Consider the following 20,799-nt stretch of genomic DNA (forward strand, 5'->3'; position numbering starts at 1 on the left):
TTTGTCCACCAGGTGGTGGCATTTTGACACCACGAGATTTTATTGGCTATGCTGACAATGGAAGCTAGTGTGTGTCAAGCAGGCAGCAGAATTATTTTACCGCACGATTTCGCTGGAGATGCTTTCAATGGCTCTATATTTATCAGTTGGCATCAATATTCCACTAGTGAATATCAGGAATGTTCTGGAAGTGCATTCTCACGCTTTTCCACCAGGTGGCAGAATTTTCCCACAACGTGCTTTTACTGAGGATGCTGGCAAGGCATTCCCACGCTTTTGTCTACAGCTGTCTGCATTTTCCCTCCACTGTCCCATTTTGGGGAAACTGGCAATGCATTTTGGCGCTGAAACATGAGATGGCAGCATTTTTCCACCAACGATTCTGTTTGAGATGCTGGCAATGCTTTCCCACGTTTGTCTAACACGTCTGTGGAAGCATTTTTACTACCAAATTATATTATTGGGGGTGTTGAAAATTCAGTCTCAAGTTTGTAAAAGACTTGGCTACATTTTCCACAAATGTGATTATTTTGTGGATGTTGACAAGGCATTCTCACGTTTTAACAGCCATTGAACCTACTTTCCCAAAAATGATTCTATTGGGAATAGTGGCGTGGCACTTTCACTTTTGTTCAATAGCTGGCAATACTTTCACCACAAAGTATCGTTTGGGGAATGCTGGAAGCACATTCGCCCAAAGTACTTTGTAGAAGTACTTTTCCACAAAATGATTTTACTGCGGATGCTGGCAATGCATTCTTCAGTCTCTCAAACAAGAGGCCACATTTTCCACCAAACGATTACTTTGGTTGTGCTGGCAATGCATTCCCACATCTGTCCACAAGGTGGCCACTTTTTTTTACCAAGGGATTTTCCTGAGAACGCTGGCAATGCATTCTCTTGCTCGAATACCAGGTGACAGCATTTTCTCCACAAGTGATCTTATTGGAGATGCTGTAACTGCATTTTCACATTTGTAGAAAGGTGACTGGTTTCTTATTTACAAATGATTGTTTTAAGGCTGCTGGCAATTCCTTCTCACACTCCAACACCAGGTGCAGTATTTTCCCACCAAATGATATTATTGAGGATCCTGGCACTGCATGCTCCTCCTTGGAGAACAAGTGGCGGCAATTTTCCACCATGTAACTTCACTGGGGCTTCTGGCGAAGCATTTTCACTTTTGTCCAATAGGTGGAAGCATTTTCCCACAAGTGATTTCACTGGGGATGCTGGCAGTGAACACTCACACAAGTCGACAAGATAAGGGCATTTTGCCACAAGAGATTTTCATTGTGAATCTTGGCAATGTATTTTCAAATGTGTCCGCCATTTGGCAGCCAGCATCATCTCAGAAGGGATTTTCATGAGGATGCTGGCAATGCATTCTCACACTTGTCAAACATGTGGCGGCCTTTTTCCAACAACTGATATTATTGGGGCTGCTGGCAATGCATTGTGAAGCCTGTTTACAACAAGCCCACATTTTCCCACCAAATGTTATTATTGCACATAAAGGCAATGGTTTCTCCCGCTTGTCCACCCGTTGGCACCTTGACATCACAAGTGATTTTGTTTGGTAAGCTGAGAATGCATTCTTACGTTTGTTCAGCCAGTTGCGGAATTTTTTCACCAAGCGACTTTATTGCCGCTGGCTGTACATTCTCACGTTTGTCCAACTATTCGCCGCAGTTTTCCCCTAAAGTGATAGTGTGTGTGTGGGTGTGGATGTTGGTTTTGAATTCTCACACGTGGACATTGCCTATCAGAACTTTAGGCCCAAATCACTTTATTGCGATTCCAGAACATGCATTCTCACTCTTGTCCACCAGTTGGCACCTTGATCTCAGTAGGGATTTCACTGGGGATTCTGGGAAATCATTCATACAGTCGTTTAGCACCTGGTGGCCTTTTTCTCAAAGAGTGATTTTGTTGGGGATGCAGTCAATGCATGCTTCACCTCGTCCACCAGGGGGCAGAATATTTCCACCAAGTTTTTTTTTAAAGGGGATGCGTTTAATGCTCTCTCACTTACCTCCACAAGGTGGCAGCATTTTTAAAACAAATGCTTTTCTTGGGAATGCAGGGAATGCTCTCTCACCTTTGTAAACAATGTCAGGTAATTTCTCATCAAACGTGTTTACGGGAGATGCCTGAAATACACTATCACCTTTTATTCAAAGGGGCAGCATTTTTTCAACCAAATAATTTTACAGGGGCTGGCAATGGATGCTCACGTTTGTCCCACAGTTGGCAGCATTTGTCCCAGAGAAAGTTTTTTTGCGGGGATGCGTGGCAGCGTTTCGCCCCAAATGATTTAATTGAGGATGCCTGCAAGGCAGTCTCAGGTCTCTACATGACGTCGCAGTAGTTTTCAACCACATGATTGGATCGGGGATACTATCAACGCATTCTCACCCTTTTGCATTTTGCCGACAGAGAGGTTTTGTGGTGATTCTGACAATACATTCTCAGACTTATCTGAGAATTGGCAGTATTTCCGTACAAATGACCTTACTGGGGATGCTGGCAATGTATTCTCACGATTGTCCACAGAGGACAGCATTTTTAATCAAATAATTTTATGGGAGATGCTACGCAGCCATTCTTGCACTTGTCAACCAGAAGGCAGGTTTTCCCCAGTATGATTTTATTGGGCATGCTGGCACTGCATTCTTAATCTTTTTCATTGGTGGCAAAACTTTCCCAAAAACTTATTATTTGGGGGATACTGGCAATGAATTGTCATTCTCAAGCATCCGTTGGCAGCATTTTTTAGCTAATGATTTTGTTGGGGATGCTCGCCATGCGCTTTCATATTTGTCGACCAGTGCACCAGGAGGTGCTCCAGGCACATAAGTTAGAGACGGAGAATATGGACTTGCAAGGAAGCAGAGCCTAACGGAAAATCTTGATAACGCATTGCCAGATTTCTCAATAAAATCCCTGTGAGAGCTCAGTTCCGTATTATGTTCGAACGTTGGAAGCAAATGCCAGGATCCCCAATAAAATTGTTTGGGTCAAAGATGCCGCTTCCATGTGGGCAAGCGTAAGACTGCCTTGACATTATTCCCCATAAAATCATTCTAGGAACAGTGCTGCCTCTTAATGGATAATCTTGAGAATGCATTTTCAGCATCTACAAAATAATCACCAGAGTGAACATATAGGCCATCGGCTGGACAAATGTAAGAATGCCTTCTGAGCCTGCCAAATAAACTTGCATAAATGTCCAGTGTTGGGTCCTAAAAAAATGATGGATTTCTAAGTATCCTCCCTGTTGGGAGGTCGGTCACACATTAGGAACAGGCAACCAGGTGGGAGACTTCACAGTTGAACCAAAGTCCCTCTCTAGAAGTATGGCTGCACAGTGTTTTGCTGAGAGAATCAGTCTCTGAGGCCGAAGATCCCAAGCGACATTTAGCAAGGGGTGGAATAAGGTGCACAGATACCTGTGGCGAATTGAGTCAAGGCGTGTGGGAAGTCAGAAGTGTATGAGGTTCATTTGGGCAAGAATCCCCTGCTGGAAGAGTAAATGAGCAGAGGGACAATAAGAAGGAGAGTGTGCCACAGCCCTCACACACAACACACACAAGCACACACACACACATGCACACACACAGAGGCAAAGGCATGGACATGGATTTGTGTTGGGCAATCTCTGGACTATGATGTCCACAGTCAGTACACCTTGCCCATTTTTGACACTTTTTACATTTCCTCAAATGGACATGGCCTCCTGTGAATATGATTGTTTATTGACTTTGTTCCTTCAGACCAAGCCCTTGTGCAACCAACTAATCCTTAAGCAATATCAAGTCATCCTTGCTACTCGTCACTGAAACCCAAGGAGTGGATGAGAGAAAGTCAGAATGAGAGAAAGACCAAAAGAGCAAAAGCAATGGAAACAAATAAAAAGTTACTAATCTAAAAGGAGTCAGACTGAGACCTTATCTTGGCGGTAATAATCCTGATGATCCAACTCTACCAGAATGTAGGTAGGCTACAGTCCTCTCCAGCCACAGTTCTTCCCTTTGACTGTCACTTCAGTCTCAGATATCCCTTATACTGGAATAGCCTCTACTGCCCGGGCATTTCTCCCTGTGGATATTACCAGGGGTCCCTGTGGATCTGTGGGAAGTGTTAAAGAAAACGAATTCTGAAGTGGGAAACGTGAGTTGCCTTAAGAAAGAGCCCACTAGACACCGAACCGAAGGATACCTAAAGATGCTAAGGCAAAATAGGACTTCCTCAGGAATGTTTCTCTACAGGTACAAGGCCCATACACTGAGGCTCACAGTGAGGGCCGGGGCTGAATACGATGATGCCTGCTGTAGTCTCACAGTCTGGAAGAAATGTTTCAGAAGCCCAACAGCAAAGGGGAGCGAGTGGGGTGTCCAGGAACCTTTTCCACGCTACGTGACCACATCCCAAGCCCCTGTCTGTAGGCTCAGTGAGACCACACTGAGCACAGCAAGAACCCATAGCCGGCCCTGAAGTGTCTGTCTTTACTGTATGGCTTATTCTTGACCCTTTGGTCAAATATTAATTGACCATGATGGCACGGGTCAATTTCAGGATTCTGTACTTTTCCATTGATCTATGTGCCTGTTCCTGTGCCAGAAGCAGGTTGTTCTGATCACAGTGGCTTTGTCCTACAGCAGGATATTCAGTAATGTGATCCTACAACTCTGTTCTTTCTCAAGAATACTGTGGGTGCACGGGGTCTTTTTTGGTTTCCTATAAATTTTCGAAACATTTTTTCCAGCTCTGTGAAATATACCGTTGGAATTAATGACAATTGTGTTGAATTTATAGATTGTTTTGGGTAGTATGGATATTTTGATAATGTTAATTCTTTCAGTCTATAATTCTTTCACTCCTTTGTATCTTCCTCTATTTCTTTTTTCAATGTCCTGTTTCTGAATACAAGTCTTTTACATCCTTCTTTGACTTTACTCCTAGGTGTCTTATTTTTTCAGTTGCAATGGTAAATGGTATAGTCTTTTCTAAGAGTTCATAATTGGTGTAAAAAAAAAAATGCCATCAATGTGTTGATGTTAATTTTGCTTCCAGCTTCCTTGCCAAATTCATTAATTATATCCACAAGTACTCGGTGGACTCTTTAGATTTTTATGTACAATATCATGTCATCTGCAAGTAATGACAGTTAACCTTCTCTCTTCCAATATGGATGCCTTTTATGTTCTCTTTTTGTCTGCTCGCTGTGGCTAGGACTTCCAGTAGTATGCTGAGCAGTAGTGGTGAAAGGGGCAACCGTGTCTTATTCCTCTTCTTAGGGGATATGGTTTTAGCCTTTGCACGTTGAGTATGATTTTGGCTCCAGGTATGTTGTATATGGCCTTTATTATGTTGAGAGATATTCCCTCTATTTCCACTTTGCTCCCAGTTTTTTCCAAAATGGGTGCTGGATTTTCTAGAATATTTTCTCTGTATCTATTGATATGATCATAAGATTTTTGTCCTTCATTTTGTTTGTCTATCACATTTGTTGATTTGCGAATATTATACCAGCCCTGCGTCTCCAGAATAAATCACACTTGGTCATGGTGTATGATCTTACTTAATGTATTGCTGGATAAAACTTGGTAATATATTTTCTGAGGATTTTGGCACCTATGTTCCTGAGGGATGTTGGTCTGTGAAATTCTTTATTTGCAGGATCTTCATCTGGTTTTGGGATTATTATAATACTGGTCTCATAAAAATATCTCCCTCCTCTGGAATTTTCTAAAATATTTTGAGGAGAGCGGGTTTTAATTCTTCTTTAAATGTTTAGGTAAGCTCGCATGTAAATCCATCTGGCCCCAGACACTTGTTTGCTGGAAGTTTTTTCTTATTACTTCTTCAATTGCATCCATTTTTACTGGCCTTCCAGGTTTTCTGATTCTTTCCGATTGAGTTTTAGCAGATTGTAGGTTTTGAGGAATGTGTCCATTTTAGGCAGCTTCCCCACTTTATTGTTGTGCATAGTGTTTTCTTAGTATTCTTTCTGTTTCTGTCATGTCAGTGGTTATATCGCCTCTTTCACATCTGATTTTGTTTTCTTGGGTCCTCACCGTTTGTTTCTTGGTGTGTCTGGCTAAAGATTCATCGATCTTATTTCTGTCAGAAAACTAGTTCTTACTTTCATTGATATTTTGTACTGTGTTTTTGGTCTCTGTGTCATTCATTTCTGTTCTGATCTTCACTATTTTCTTTCTTCTGCATCTCCTCGAAATGTTCAGGTCCTCTTCCCTTTTTAATATTGGGTTGTTGTTTTTGTCTTGTTACTTACATAAGAAATAAAAATGACTTTACATTCTGAATTCTGTGTTTTATTTTAATCTCTGATAGCAGATTTATTTCCCTTGAGAAATTGCTGTAAAATATACGTCATCTAAAACTAAACATTTTAAACTATACGCTTCAGTGGTTTTAAAATTGGAATAATGTAGAACTGTTACAGCATAACAAGAAGCTAGAAAAATTCCAGGACAAGTTGAAAGGGAAACTGAGACAGATTTTTAGACAGCAGTTTGAGTTAAGCCTATCTTCCCTAAGCCAAAGGCACTGGAGAATAAATAGTATGTATTAGATGGGAAAGATGCAGAAACCCAGGTGCAGAAACTAGGGTAGAGGAAACCACCTGGACAGGAACCCCCAGAGGCCTACAAGGGACAAAGACTGGGAAAACAAGAACTTTGTCCCCAGGTAATCTATTCTCCCAGAGCATGTCATGGGTCATGCGGTGGAGACCCCCTAAGCATTCCTCCCTAAAGATACCTTTTAAGTCTCAGTTGTATTTCAGCTCCAGGCCCATAAAAGCATTAAGACAAGACAAGTGGCATTGGAGTGGACTCAGGACCAGACACATTGACAAATGAGGCCCTTCCTGGCATGGACTAATCAGTGGCGACCAGCACCCTGAAAGGGCACCCCTGGAAAGCTGATGAATATTCTCTTGAGAACTCCCCTGAAACCTCCCATAAGATTTCCCACCTGCAAGAGAGATAAATATGCTCAGGACAAAGGACCAAGTGTGAGCTCCCCTACACCACAGGAAAGCGTGACAGCGCCAGTTTCCTCCTTCCTTCTGCGGGGGCCCCATGGTGCTTTCAACCAGGGGAGCAATGGGCAGTGGCAGCTCATCCCAGGCTTGTCTTCTGAAACTGTCTGAAAGGTCTTGGAAATGTGTCCAAGGCCCCCTTTTCTCTGACTTCCCAGTGAGCAAAGGCAGCCCAGCCTAGGCTATCCTGTTACTTCGTCTATGCACCTGCCTTGGTTCACCATCCAAAGTACATTTTTATTACAGCCATTAAAGCTTTGGGTTTTTTTCTTCATTTTTTTCTCTTGATTGAAATCTTTCCTTCAAGATGACAAGAGCTGAGGTCTTCTGCCTGTATCCCCTGTAACACAACCATCAGCTTTTCACTTCTGAAACCTTAATGTCAACATAAAAGAAAGCCTCATCCCATTTAAAGAGTATATCCAATTCTACTCTGGACTATTTCCTCATTTACACTGGTCTTTCCCATCTCCATGGCTATGCTATTGCTATTGTCGTTGTTGTTAACCCTCACTAGAGGATATTGTTTTCATTGACTTCCAGAGAGAGTGGCATGGCAGAAGGGGTAGAGAGAGAGAGATATGCCTCAGTGTTAGAGACACAGACATTGGTTGCTTTTCTAATTCGCTGCACAACTGGGATGAGGAATGAATCTACAACCTAGGTATGTGCCCTCAACTGGGAATCAAACCTGAGACCCATCAGTGTGCAGGCCGACACTATACCACTGAGCCCCGCTGCCCAGGGTAGATATGCCTTTTTAAATATAAAGTTTGTAGGTATATTTAACTTGAAATTGGTAGAGGTTTTAAAATGATTTCTTTAGTTTTACTCATGTTTTCATTGGTGATTTGCCACTATTATATTACTGGCATTAATTTTGCAACAGTTTGTATGTAGCAGGGAGGAAACACTTTTAGATCAGGGTCCAAATAGAGTAGTGTATATGAACTTTTTTTGTTAAAAACTTTTATAGCAATGAGAACCAGAAAAATTTCTACTAAACTATCTAACAGTACAACTGAAAGATTTAGAAAGAGAACAGAAAACAAGAAAAGGCCCATAGGAAGTAAAAGGAAGAAAATAATAAAGATCAGAGCCTAAATAAATAACGTAGAGACTAAAAAATTCAAAAAGGTCAATGCAACCAAGAGCTTGTCTTTGAATAGATAATCAGTGCGATGAACTTTTAACCCAACTCACCAAAAACCAAAGACAGAGGTCAAAAATAAATAAACTGAGGAACAAAAGAAGTGAAGTAACAACTGATACCACTGAAATACAAAAGCAAATACACTGAACAACTATATGCCAACAACCTGGATGAAATAGACAAATTTCTGGAAATACACAACCTTCCAATACTCAGTGAGGAAGAATCAGGCATGCTGAACACGTTGATAAAAACCGGTGAAATTGGAACAGTGATTTTTTAAAAATGCCCAAGAAAAAAAGCGCCAGGCACAGACAGTTTCAGAGGGGAGTTTTATCGAACATTCAAAAAATAATTCAAATTATTCCAAAAAGTCCGAGAGGAACAAACACGCCCAAGCTCTTTTTTGGCAGCCTGAATAATCCCAAATACAAAACCAGGTAAAGACCTTGCAAAGAAAGAATTACAGGCCAATATCCGTGATAAACAAAGATGCTAAAATCTCCAAACAAATATTAGCAAATTGGATCAAGCAATATGTTAAACAGATCATACCCCATGACCAAGTGGGGTTTATTCCAGGGATGCAAGTTTGGTACAGTATTCACAAATCTATAAATGCGATGCATCACAGGAACCATTTGACAAACAAATATCTCATGATCATCTCAGTAGGTGCAGAAAGAGCAACAAAACCCAGCGCCCATTTTTGATAAAAACTCTCAGCACAGTGGGAATAGAGGGATCATGCCTAAACACATTAAAGTCCTTATAGGGCAAACCTTCAGTCAACTTCATACTCAATGGGCAAAAACTAAAACATATCCCCTAATAAGAGGAACAAGACAGGGACGTCCACTTTCACCATCTTATTCAACAGAGTGTTGGAAGTCCTTGCCACAGCGATCAGACAAGGAGAAAACATAAAAGGCATCCAAATTGGAAAGGAGAAATAAAACTGTCACTGTTTGCAGAAGACCTGATATTGTATGCTGAGAACACTAAAGAGGTCACCAAAAGACTTCTAGATTTAATAAATGAATTCAGCTATGCAGCAGGATAGAAAATTAGAGCCCAGAAATAAATGGCATTTTTAAACGACATTCATGATCTCTCAGAAAGAGAAACTAAAACAAACAAACAAACAAAAAAAACACATTTAACGTGCAACAATAAAATTAAGATACTTAGGAATTAACTTAACCAAAGGGGTGAAAGACGTGTACTTGCAAAACAAATATGTTCAAAAAAGAGATAGAGGAAGATATAAACAAGTGTAAGAATATACCATGCTAATGGATTGCTAGAATCAACCTCATTCAGATGTCCGTACTCCCCAAAGCAATCTATAGATTCAAACTATTCATAAAATACCAATGTCCGATATCACAGACCTAGAAGAAGTAGTGCAAAAATTTAGACACAAAAAGGACAGGACCCCAAATCGCTGCAGCAATTTTGGGAAGAAGAAAAAAGTGGAAGGAATCAAAATAATACATATCAAGATATAGTAAAGCCATTTTAATCGAAACAGGATGGAACTGGCAGAAGACCAGCCTTAATGATATAAATGGAACTGAACAGAGAACCCAGGAATTGACCCAACTCATTACACTCAATTGAGATTTTACAAAGGAGGCAGAGCATACAGTGGAGTAAAGGAAGTCTCTTCAATAAATGGTGTTGGGAAAATTGGACAGGAACTTTCAAAATAGTGCAACTAGACCACTATCTTGCACCACACACAAGGATCAACTCCAACTGGATAAAAAACTTAAAGGTAAAACATGAAACCATTAAAAATCCTAGAAGGAAATGGAGGCAGCATGATCTCAGACATCTCTCATTGCAATATGCTTACCAATACACTGCCTAGGGCAATGGAAGCAAAGGAGAAAATAAACAAATGGGACTACAGCAAAATAAAAAGATTCTGCACAAAGAAACCATCAACAAAATGCAAAGGGAACTCATTATATGGGAGAACATATTTGCCAATGATACATCTGATAAAGGGTTACTACCCCTAATATTTTAAGAAACACACCTTCACAAGAGGAAGACAAACGATCCAATTAAAAAACGAGCAAAGACCTAAGTAGACACTTCTCCAAAGAGCGCATAAAAATGTCCAAGAGACATATGAAAACTGCTCAGTGTCACTAATCACCAGAGAGATGAAACTTAAAACAATAATGGGGTATCACCTGAGGTCTTCCAGAATGGCTACGTTTTCAATAAGTCAACAAACAAAAAGTGCCTGTGAGGGTGTGCAGAAAAGCTCACCCTAGTATACTGCTGGTGGGAATGCAGACTCGTGCAGCCTCTATGGAAAACATTATGACATAGGAGGTTTTCTCAAAAATTGAAATACAGAACTGCCATTGAACCCAGTGACCCCACTGCTTGGAATATGTCCTACGAAAGCAGGAACATCGATCAGGAAGAATGTATAAACCCCTCTGTTCAGAGCAGCACACCTTACAATAGCTACGCTCGTGAGTTCACAGGAATGGGTACATGAATCTGCTTTGATTCTGAGTGACGGTAGACATGCACACTCCTGCATCTTCCTTCAGCTTCCTGCCTGAACATGATGCCACACTGCAGTTCTTCAGACTTTCTGTCTCTTCCCAATGCCGTAGTGGCCTGGCGTCATAGGCTATCCTTCCGAGCCTCAGGGTGTTCATGTGAGAGAAAAATGTCCCAGCTACCTGACAACCCAAGGGGGAGCCCCACTGGCATCTCCTCACATGTCCTCTAAGTGCCTTCTCCTGGTTCCAACATCCTCAAGTAGCCCTTACTGATTTTCTGGCAGAGCAAAAAGTGATCGTCAAGAGACGGCAGGGATATGACTAAAAATCCAAAAGCAGGGGAACACACCAAGCTCTCTTAGGGCATTGCAAGCAAGCCTCCACCTCAGCAATCCTGTCAGACCCTGCCACGCTGTGGGCAGAGAACTAGTTGAAGTAGTTAAGGCTGCTGTTCTGGTGCCTGGAGCTGTTGGCCCATCGTTCATAATGCTGGCACCACTGAATGCAAGAGGCATAGGATGCACTGTATCCTGCAGCATGAGGAGTGTGTGGAGAAGGGCACATCACCTTTCAAGTTCTATGCACTTCCTGCTGCTGCCCATAGAGAGAGCCTGCTCCCGCCTGTGATGGTAATGAGATACTCCTTCACAGTGGCAGTACTGCATTAGTATGATTTGCTACAAAAGGACAGTTAACCTTGCCATCATCCCTGGCATGTCTGACTCCTTCCACCTGCAGAAGGAATGTGGGTGGGGGTTAGGGACATCTCACTCCTGGACACCCAAGTTTCCCTGCTTACATGGACAGGTTATATTCTCAAGGCCCCTCCCTTTCCAGCACCAGTACCTGCAACATCACCTTCACATTGATCGTGTGGCTATGAAAGAACTAAAACATGGAGATCTACAAAACAGCCTGGCTTGGCCTGAACCACCTATCTTCTGGCCCCATTCCTTCTGCATAAGAGGCACAGAGGAACACAGAAGTTCCTGGGGTTACAGGTGCCTGCACCCATGCGGTCACACTGATTCCTCACAGGCTTTGATATCCCCACACCCTTGCCTGCACACGGCTTCACAGGATACCCTGATTCACGCACGTCACACGTTCCTGCCTCTGATGGAGGACTTGGGCATGCCCACACCATTTTGGGCTACTAAAACAGCTCTTCCAAACTCTGACTGGACAGAGGGCATCACGCTACTCAGCCCCGCCCCTCACTGTCAGCCTCAGTGTATGGGCCTCAGAACTGTGGTGAAACATTCCTGAGGAAGCTCTATGTTACCCGAGCATTTGCAGCTTTCCCAGGGTTTGGTGTCTGGGGGGGCTCTTGCTTACGGCTGCTCACGTTTCCCACTTCAGAATCCATTTTCTCTACCGCTTTCCCACAGATCCACAGTGACCCCTAGTAATATCCACAGGGAGAAATGCCCGGGACATTACAGGCTGCCCAGCCTGTGGGCTATCTGAGGCTGAAGTGACAGGCAAAGGGAAGAACTGTGGCTGGAGAGGACTGTAGCCTACATTCTGGTAGAGTTGGATGATCAGGATAACTACGGCCAAGGTACGGTCTCAATCTGACTCCTTTTACATCAGTTCTCTTGTTTTTGTTTCCATTACTCTTGCTCTTTCTGTCTTTTCCTCATTCTGACTCTTTCTTCCATCTACCCATTGGGTTTCAGTGACCCGTAGAAAGAATGACTTGATACTGCCTAAGGGTTTCTTCATTGCAGGAGAAAGGCTCGGTCTGAAGGAACAAAGTAAATAAACAATCATATTCACAGGAGGCCATTGTTATGTGAGGAAATGTAATACCGTCAAAAATGCACAAGGTGTACTGGCTGTGGACACCATGGTCCAGAGATTGCCCAACACAACTTCACGTACATGCCTGTGCCTCTGTGTGTGTTGTGTGTGAGGGCTATAGCACACTCTGCATCTTATTGTCCCTCTGGTCATTTACCCTTCCAGCTGCGGCTTCGACCCCAAGTGAACCTAATATCCAGACTGACTCCTCACATGCCTTTGCTCTCTTCCCCACAACTCCTACATGCAATTTATACTCCCACTGGCTAAGTGTGGTTCTGAATCCTGGGCTCAGAGCATGATTCTCGCAGCAAATACAGTGCTCTCATACTTCTAGGGAGGCCTTCTGCTTCAAGTGTGAAATGCACTGGGAAGCCTCCCACCGCGTTGCCTGCTGTCAATGTGTGAGCTGACCTCCTACAGAAAGGAACCTGGAAATCCATCATCCTTTCGGAGCTAGCAGTGGACATTCAGGCCCTTGCTCCCAAATCCCTTTCCTTGAGCTACCTTACGTCCCTGGGTCCATTAGTATCACCCACTTCAATGGACTTACTCTTAGTTCTCCCTCCTCCCCAGCCTCCAGCACACAGAAAGAATTCTGTCTTCTCATACTGTCCTAAAGCATAACTTAACCACCACTGCAACTGCACAGGCCCAGCCCTCACAGGCAATGGTCATTCACAGGCAGCCAGTTGTAATGCCCCAAACTAGGGACAAACACCACAGAGACAGACACTATTGATGCTCTTGATTTATGTGTTCCAAGAACACACGACAAACAGACAAACAGAGCTGATGCTCCTGCTTTAACTTTCCATTTCATACCGTGCTCTGGATCTCTCTGTGACTGAATACCTGGTCACACAGACATTCTGCTCCATTGTCCTGTGCAGGAACATAATGTCTGCTTGAAAACACATACTTATGTCAAAACCTTCTTATGTGCACTTCTCTATTTGAAGGAAAATGGATGGTCCCTCCTATTTAACTCACACTGTGGGAGATACCCTAACACAATAATTGACTATCATCTCCTATCAAACTTCCTAAAGAGTATAGTATAATTATTGGTGGCCCTAACATGAAGAGTCGGTCATTGCTGAAATTAGGATCTCTTAAATTTCCTGCTGCCTTGTGTTGGATGCATCACACCACACCACCTTTTTAATGAGCAGTGACCTCAGGGTCACCCAGTTAGGAATTTGGACACACCTAAGGAAATATTTGATGGTTGCAATGATCCATAAAAGGAAGTGGTGGCACAGCAGCCTCAGCCTTTGTATGAAAAGACTCCTGGACAAGTGTGGGAAGGGTCAGAGGAAGGACATCATGGGAGCCTCCATTTAAGGAATAGTAGACAGGCCTAAGGGTGAGGGAGGTGGCCTGGAGCGAGAGTTCAGAGGAGTGGGTCAATGAATCTGCTTTGATTCTGAATGATTTTGCACATGCACACTTCCTCATTTTACATCAGGTGTCCCTGTCTGAATATAATTCCCACTGCAGTGCTACATACTTCCTTTCTCAACCTGATTCTCTGAGGACCTGACATAACAGGCTCTATTCCTCCCAGTATCAGGGCGTCCATGAGAGAAAGCAATGACCCAGCTACCTAGCAAACTAGGGGCGAGTGTCCAGGAACAGTCCCCCTCACCTGTACTCCTCTACCTTCACTCTCCTGGGGCCAAGCTCCTCGCATAGTACTTGAGATGATTAGACCACACTTCTATTACTGATGTTCTAGCAGGGCAAACAGACTAGTCAGAAGAAGCCAGGGATCTCACTTTACGAACCCAAGAGGTAGGAGAACCCAAAGCTCTCCTTCTGCATTGCCACCGAGGCCCAACCTCAGTATCCTGTCATATCCTTCCAGGTCGCAGCATTTTTCTCCTAAATAACATTGTCGGGAATGCTGGAAAGGCATTCTCACGCTTATCCAATAGATGGCAGCTTTTCGTTTCAAATCATGTTATTGGGGATGTTGGCAATTCATTCTCATGCTTGTCAAAACATGGCAGCTTTTTTTTACAAATAAAGTTACTGGGCAGGCTGGCAATGCATATCCACACTTGTCCACGAGATGGCAGCATGACTTCACATGTCATTTCATTCGGGATGGTACCACTGCATTCTCTCGTTTCTCCACCAGGTGGCAGCACTTTTCCACCAAATGATTTCATTGGGCATGCACGGTAGGCATGCTCAGGTATGCCCAAAAGTTGTTTGCATTTGCCTCAAAATGTCATTTCTTTCGTGATGCTGGAAATGGATTCTCATTCTTGAACAGTCACAACATGCAGTTATGTCCGCACGTGCCCAAAGGCGGATTCTAACAGAAAAATACAGTTTGCACATACTTCTACAAAGGGAATTTGGTTTAACTGTGAAATGAACGTAAAACCCCGACCTGGTTCCCTGCTGTCACTGTGTGAGCTGACTCCCTAAAGCGAGGGTATGGCAAACGCATCATCCTTTATAACTTATCACTGCAAATTCCGACCCTTGAACACAAGGCCTTTCCTTGAACTCCCTTATCACCCAAGGGAAAATGGTAAACTCTATTGGACTTTCACTGATTTCTTAATCCACCACAGTCTCTACCACACAGAAAGAATTTTGGCTTCTGATACCATCAGAAAACACAACTTAGCCACTTCTGCAATTGTAAAGGCCATGCATTCACGGGGCGGGTAATTCAGAGTGTCCATTGTCAAGGCAAACAATACATAAACAGGCACATTAGATGCTCTCGCTTTATCTTGCCATTTATTCCATGTGCTGCATATATCCATGGCTGAATGCCTTTCCACAGGGACATTCTGCACCTAATTTCTACGCAGGAAAAGAATCTTTGCTTGAAACACCTTTTAATCTGAAAAAGCTTCTCACGTGCACTACTTATATTGGAAGGTCCCTCCTATAGTTCTCACACGTTAAATGCGTGCAGTAAACACAGCAAACCTGGTATCATCTCCTCTGAGGATAATCAAAAAGTATTTAAAAATCATGTCAAGCCCAAACCTGTCAAAGTTGGAATCTCTTCCGTTTTCTCCAGCCATGCATTCAACAATTCCCACCACAACTAGGTTGTGATGGACAGTGTACCCAGGAAGGCCAGCGATACAATTCAGGAAATACATGGTGGTTGTGATGATCAATAGAGGGATGTGGTGGCACAGCAGCCTCAGCATTTTCATGAAGGAGGATTCTGGAAAATTGTGGAGAGGGTTCTAGGAAGCACATCACAGAACTTCTATTTAATGCATGGTAGGCAGGCCTGAGGGTGGTGTTGGTGACCTGAGGTGTGAGATCAGAGAAATAGGCCAAAGAATCTACTTTCATTCTGAGTGACAGAGGAAACAGACATGACCTCATCATCCTTCAGCCTCCCCCAAGTGAACATGATTGGCACTGCAGTGCTCAGAACTTCCAGCCTCATCCTCACACTGTGATGATGTCACAGGCTGTATTTCTCCCAGCTTCAGTGTGTTCATGTGAGAAAACAATGTCCCAGCTCCCTGGCAATCCAGAGGCAAGTGAAGAGTTGGTCTCTGCTCACCTGTTATCATCTATGTCCCCTCTCCTGATGCCAACATCCACTCATAGTTCTCACTGTTGATCTGGAAAGCAAAAATGGGCTCCACAGGAGAGGCCAGGCGTCTAAACCACAAACCCAAAAAGCAGGGGATCACACCAAGCTCTCTAATGGCATTTCCTGCAAGGACCCACCTAAGCAATCCTGTCAGATCCCGAAACATGGTGATCAGAGACGAAGTTGAAGAAGTGAATGCTGCTGTTCTGCCTGCAGTTGTAGGCCTGTCGTTCATACTGCAGGTACCACTGAATGTGAGTGGAATGGGTCACCCTGTATCCTGCAGCTTGAGGAGTGTGTGGAGAGGAACCTGTCACCTTCCAACTTGGACACACTTCTTGCCGCAGGCCATGCAGGGAGCCTCCTCCCTCCTGTGATGGTTATGAGAGGATCCTTCACAATCACAGTATCGTGGATGTAGGGGTTTTTGTGAAAGAGCAGCACAGTCTTGCAGCGATTGCTGCCATGCCAGGCTTCCTTCACCTGCAAAAGAACAGTGGATCCGGTTTAGGGTGATAACTTATTCCAGAACTCCCGCCTATTCCTTCCTGCAGGGATAGGATTTTTTCACAAGCTCTCTACCTCCCCAGCCGTGGTCTGCACAGCCTGACCTTCAGATTGATCATGTGGCTGAGCATGGTTTCATCTTGGTCACTGATAATGGCTGACACTTCCAGATTGTTGACAAATTGCAGCAGGTCAAAACGCCTGCACGCTGCAAGCTGAACATGAAACAGCTACAAAAAGGAGCAGATCCTTAAAGCAGCTTGGATTGCTCCCACCTCTCTAACCCCTAGCCCAGCTCCTTCACCATAAGATGCAAAAAGAGAGCACAGTGGTTCTTGTGGGCTCCATGTGTTTATACACACACGGGCACACTGTTTTCCTGACAGCCTTTGACCTCGCCTGCATACTTGCCTGCTGAGGGCTTAACAGGATACCTTTATTTGTGGACATCACTCATTCCTGCCTCTCACTGACTTGGATATACAGAGGACTTGGACATGCAGCCCCCCTCGAGTGCAGCATTACCCCAAGAAGAACCTGAGTGACACAGAGCAGTGTGGAGGCAATGGCCCTTGTTCTGCGCATGAGTCTGATCTGGGACGGTGCTCCTGAAGCCCAGGGAGAGTTTCTGTGGTACTGGTGAGATAAAAGGGTGTCTCTGAGATTTTGGATCACACTGTTCTCACTATCCTGAGCTTCACTCCAATGTGTCTATTTGTTTCTGAGCTACCTATCCCCACTGATACATTTCTCATGCACAAGGGCAGGCATATTGCGTTCCCTTCTGTAGAGTCAAGGATACACTATTGACTCAGCATCTGGCAATGCACTGAACGTTTGTGCTTTTCAGTTCTAAACAGGGCTGCCGCCACTGCCAGGTACTGGGCTTGAGCCAGCAGAAGGATCTGCTCACTTGTAAGTTCACGGGCTACATTCCTAACTTAAGTGCCCGGAGCACATCCAGTGGGGACCAGGTGCACTTCCCACTGAGCCTATCCTCTTCGTGCTCCTGCTCTACTGGCTCTTCTTGTGGATGTTTTGTTTCTTCCTGTGCCTGAGGCTCAACATCAACCAACACCTTCATGACTTTTATGACGTCCTCTCGCCCAGGACAAACTGCTCCCTGCCAATTAATTCCTCCTCAATCAATTCCTTCCCCTCTCCCTGCTCCACCCTGTCTGGCCCTTGTAGAAACTCATGATACATTTCCTCTGCCAAAGCATAACTTACCCACTTCTGCAACTGTAAGGCCCAGCCCTCCCAGGGACTGGTCGATCATTCCAAGGCAGCCAATCGTAAGGCTCAAACCAACACACAAACAACAGACAGACAGACAGACAGACAGACAGACAGAAAGACACGGTACTTGCTCTTAATTTATCTTTCTAACTACATGCCATGCTCTGGATGTCTCTGCATCTCAATGCTTTCCCACAGGGACGTTCTGCATCTATTTCCTGTGCAGGGAAACAATGTTTGCTTGAAAACACATATTCCGCTGAGAAAGCTTCTCATGTGCACTACTCTTCTTTGAAGTTAAATGGACAGTCCCTCCTATTTATCTCACAGTGTGGGAGGTCCCCTGAACACAACAAACCTCCTATTGTCTCCTCTGACTATTACTAAAGAATACTGAATAATCCCCAATCTGTAAAATGGGTCACTGCCGCCAGTGGGATCTCTTAAGTTTCCACCAGCCCTGTGTTCAACATGTGCCGCCACAACCCGTTTATAACGGGCAGTGTTTTCAGGATGACCTGTGGAGGAATAAGGAGACACTTAAGGAAATATATGGTGGTTGTGATGATCAATAGAGGCACGTGGTTCCAGAGCAGCCTCAGCCTTTGCATTCTCATGCTGAAACACCACGTGGCAGCATTTTCTCCTCAAATGGTATTATTGCAGATGCTCACTCTGAATTCTTACTTTTGTCCAGAGGCGGCAGAAAGTTTCTTACCAACGATTGTTCTGGGGATGCTGGCAATGCATTCTCACACTTTTCCACCAGGTGTCGGCATGATTTCACGAGTAATTTTATTGGGGATGCTGGAAAAGCATTCACAATTCCATTCAACAGGTGGAAACATTTTCAACAGAATGAATCCATTGGTGAACTTGTGGGTGCATTCTCACGTTTACCCACCAGGTGGCAGTATTGTTCGAACTGAGGATCATACTTGGGATGCTTGTGGAGATGCAGAAGATGCATTTTCTCGTTTGTCCACCAGGTGGTGGCATTTTGACACCACGAGATTTTATTGGCTATGCTGACAATGGAAGCTAGTGTGTGTCAAGCAGGCAGCAGAATTATTTTACCGCACGATTTCGCTGGAGATGCTTTCAATGGCTCTATATTTATCAGTTGGCATCAATATTCCACTAGTGAATATCAGGAATGTTCTGGAAGTGCATTCTCACGCTTTTCCACCAGGTGGCAGACTTTTCCCACAACGTGCTTTTACAGAGGATGCTGGCAAGGCATTCCCACGTTTTTGTCTACAGCTGTCTGCATTTTCCCTCCACTGTCCCATTTTGGGGAAACTGGCAATGCATTTTGGCGCTGAAACATGAGATGGCAGCATTTTTCCACCAACGATTCTGTTTGAGATGCTGGCAATGCTTTCCCACGTTTGTCTAACACGTCTGTGGAAGCATTTTTACTACCAAATTATATTATTGGGGGTGTTGAAAATTCAGTCTCAAGTTTGTAAAAGACTTGGCTACATTTTCCACAAATGTGATTATTTTGTGGATGTTGACAAGGCATTCTCACGTTTTAACAGCCATTGAACCTACTTTCCCAAAAATGATTCTATTGGGAATAGTGGCGTGGCACTTTCACTTTTGTTCAATAGCTGGCAACACTTTCACCACAAAGTATCGTTTGGGGAATGCTGGAAGCACGTTCGCCCAAAGTACTTTGTAGAAGTACTTTTCCACAAAATGATTTTACTGCGGATGCTGGCAATGCATTCTTCAGTCTCTCAAACAAGAGGCCACATTTTCCACCAAACGATTACTTTGGTTGTGCTGGCAATGCATTCCCACATCTGTCCACAAGGTGGCCACTTTTTTTTACCAAGGGATTTTCCTGAGAACGCTGGCAATGCATTCTCTTGCTCGAATACCAGGTGACAGCATTTTCTCCACAAGTGATCTTATTGGAGATGCTGTAACTGCATTTTCACATTTGTAGAAAGGTGACTGGTTTCTTATTTACAAATGATTGTTTTAAGGCTGCTGGCAATTCCTTCTCACACTCCAACACCAGGTGCAGTATTTTCCCACCAAATGATATTATTGAGGATCCTGGCACTGCATGCTCCTCCTTGGAGAACAAGTGGCGGCAATTTTCCACCATGTAACTTCACTGGGGCTTCTGGCGAAGCATTTTCACTTTTGTCCAATAGGTGGAAGCATTTTCCCACAAGTGATTTCACTGGGGATGCTGGCAATGAACACTCACACAAGTCGACAAGATAAGGGCATTTTGCCACAAGAGATTTTCATTGTGAATCTTGGCAATGTATTTTCAAATGTGTCCGCCATTTGGCAGCCAGCAACATCTCAGAAGGGATTTTCATGAGGATGCTGGCAATGCATTCTCACACGTGTCAAACATGTGGCGGCCTTTTTCCAACAGCTGATATTATTGGGGCTGCTGGCAATGCATTGTGAAGCCTGTTTACAACAAGCCCACATTTTCCCACCAAATGTTATTATCGCACATAAAGGCAATGGTTTCTCCCGCTTGTCCACCCGTTGGCACCTTGACATCACAAGTGATTTTGTTTGGTAAGCTGAGAATGCATTCTTACGTTTGTTCAGCCAGTTGCGGAATTTTTCCACCAAGCGACTTTATTGCTGCTGGCTGTACATTCTCACGTTTGTCCAACTATTCGCCGCAGTTTTCCCCTAAAGTGAGAGTGTGTGTGTGGGTGTGGATGTTGGTTTTGAATTCTCACACGTGGACATTGCCTATCAGAACTTTAGGCCCAAATCACTTTATTGCGATTCCAGAACCTGCATTCTCACTCTTGTCCACCAGTTGGCACCTTGATCTCAGTAGGGATTTCACTGGGGATTCTGGGAAATCATTCATACAGTCGTTTAGCATCTGGTGGCCTTTTTCTCAAAGAGT

The sequence above is a fragment of the Miniopterus schreibersii genome (assembly GCF_964146895.1).
Source record: "Miniopterus schreibersii genome assembly, chromosome: Y".
NCBI lineage: Eukaryota > Metazoa > Chordata > Mammalia > Chiroptera > Miniopteridae > Miniopterus > Miniopterus schreibersii.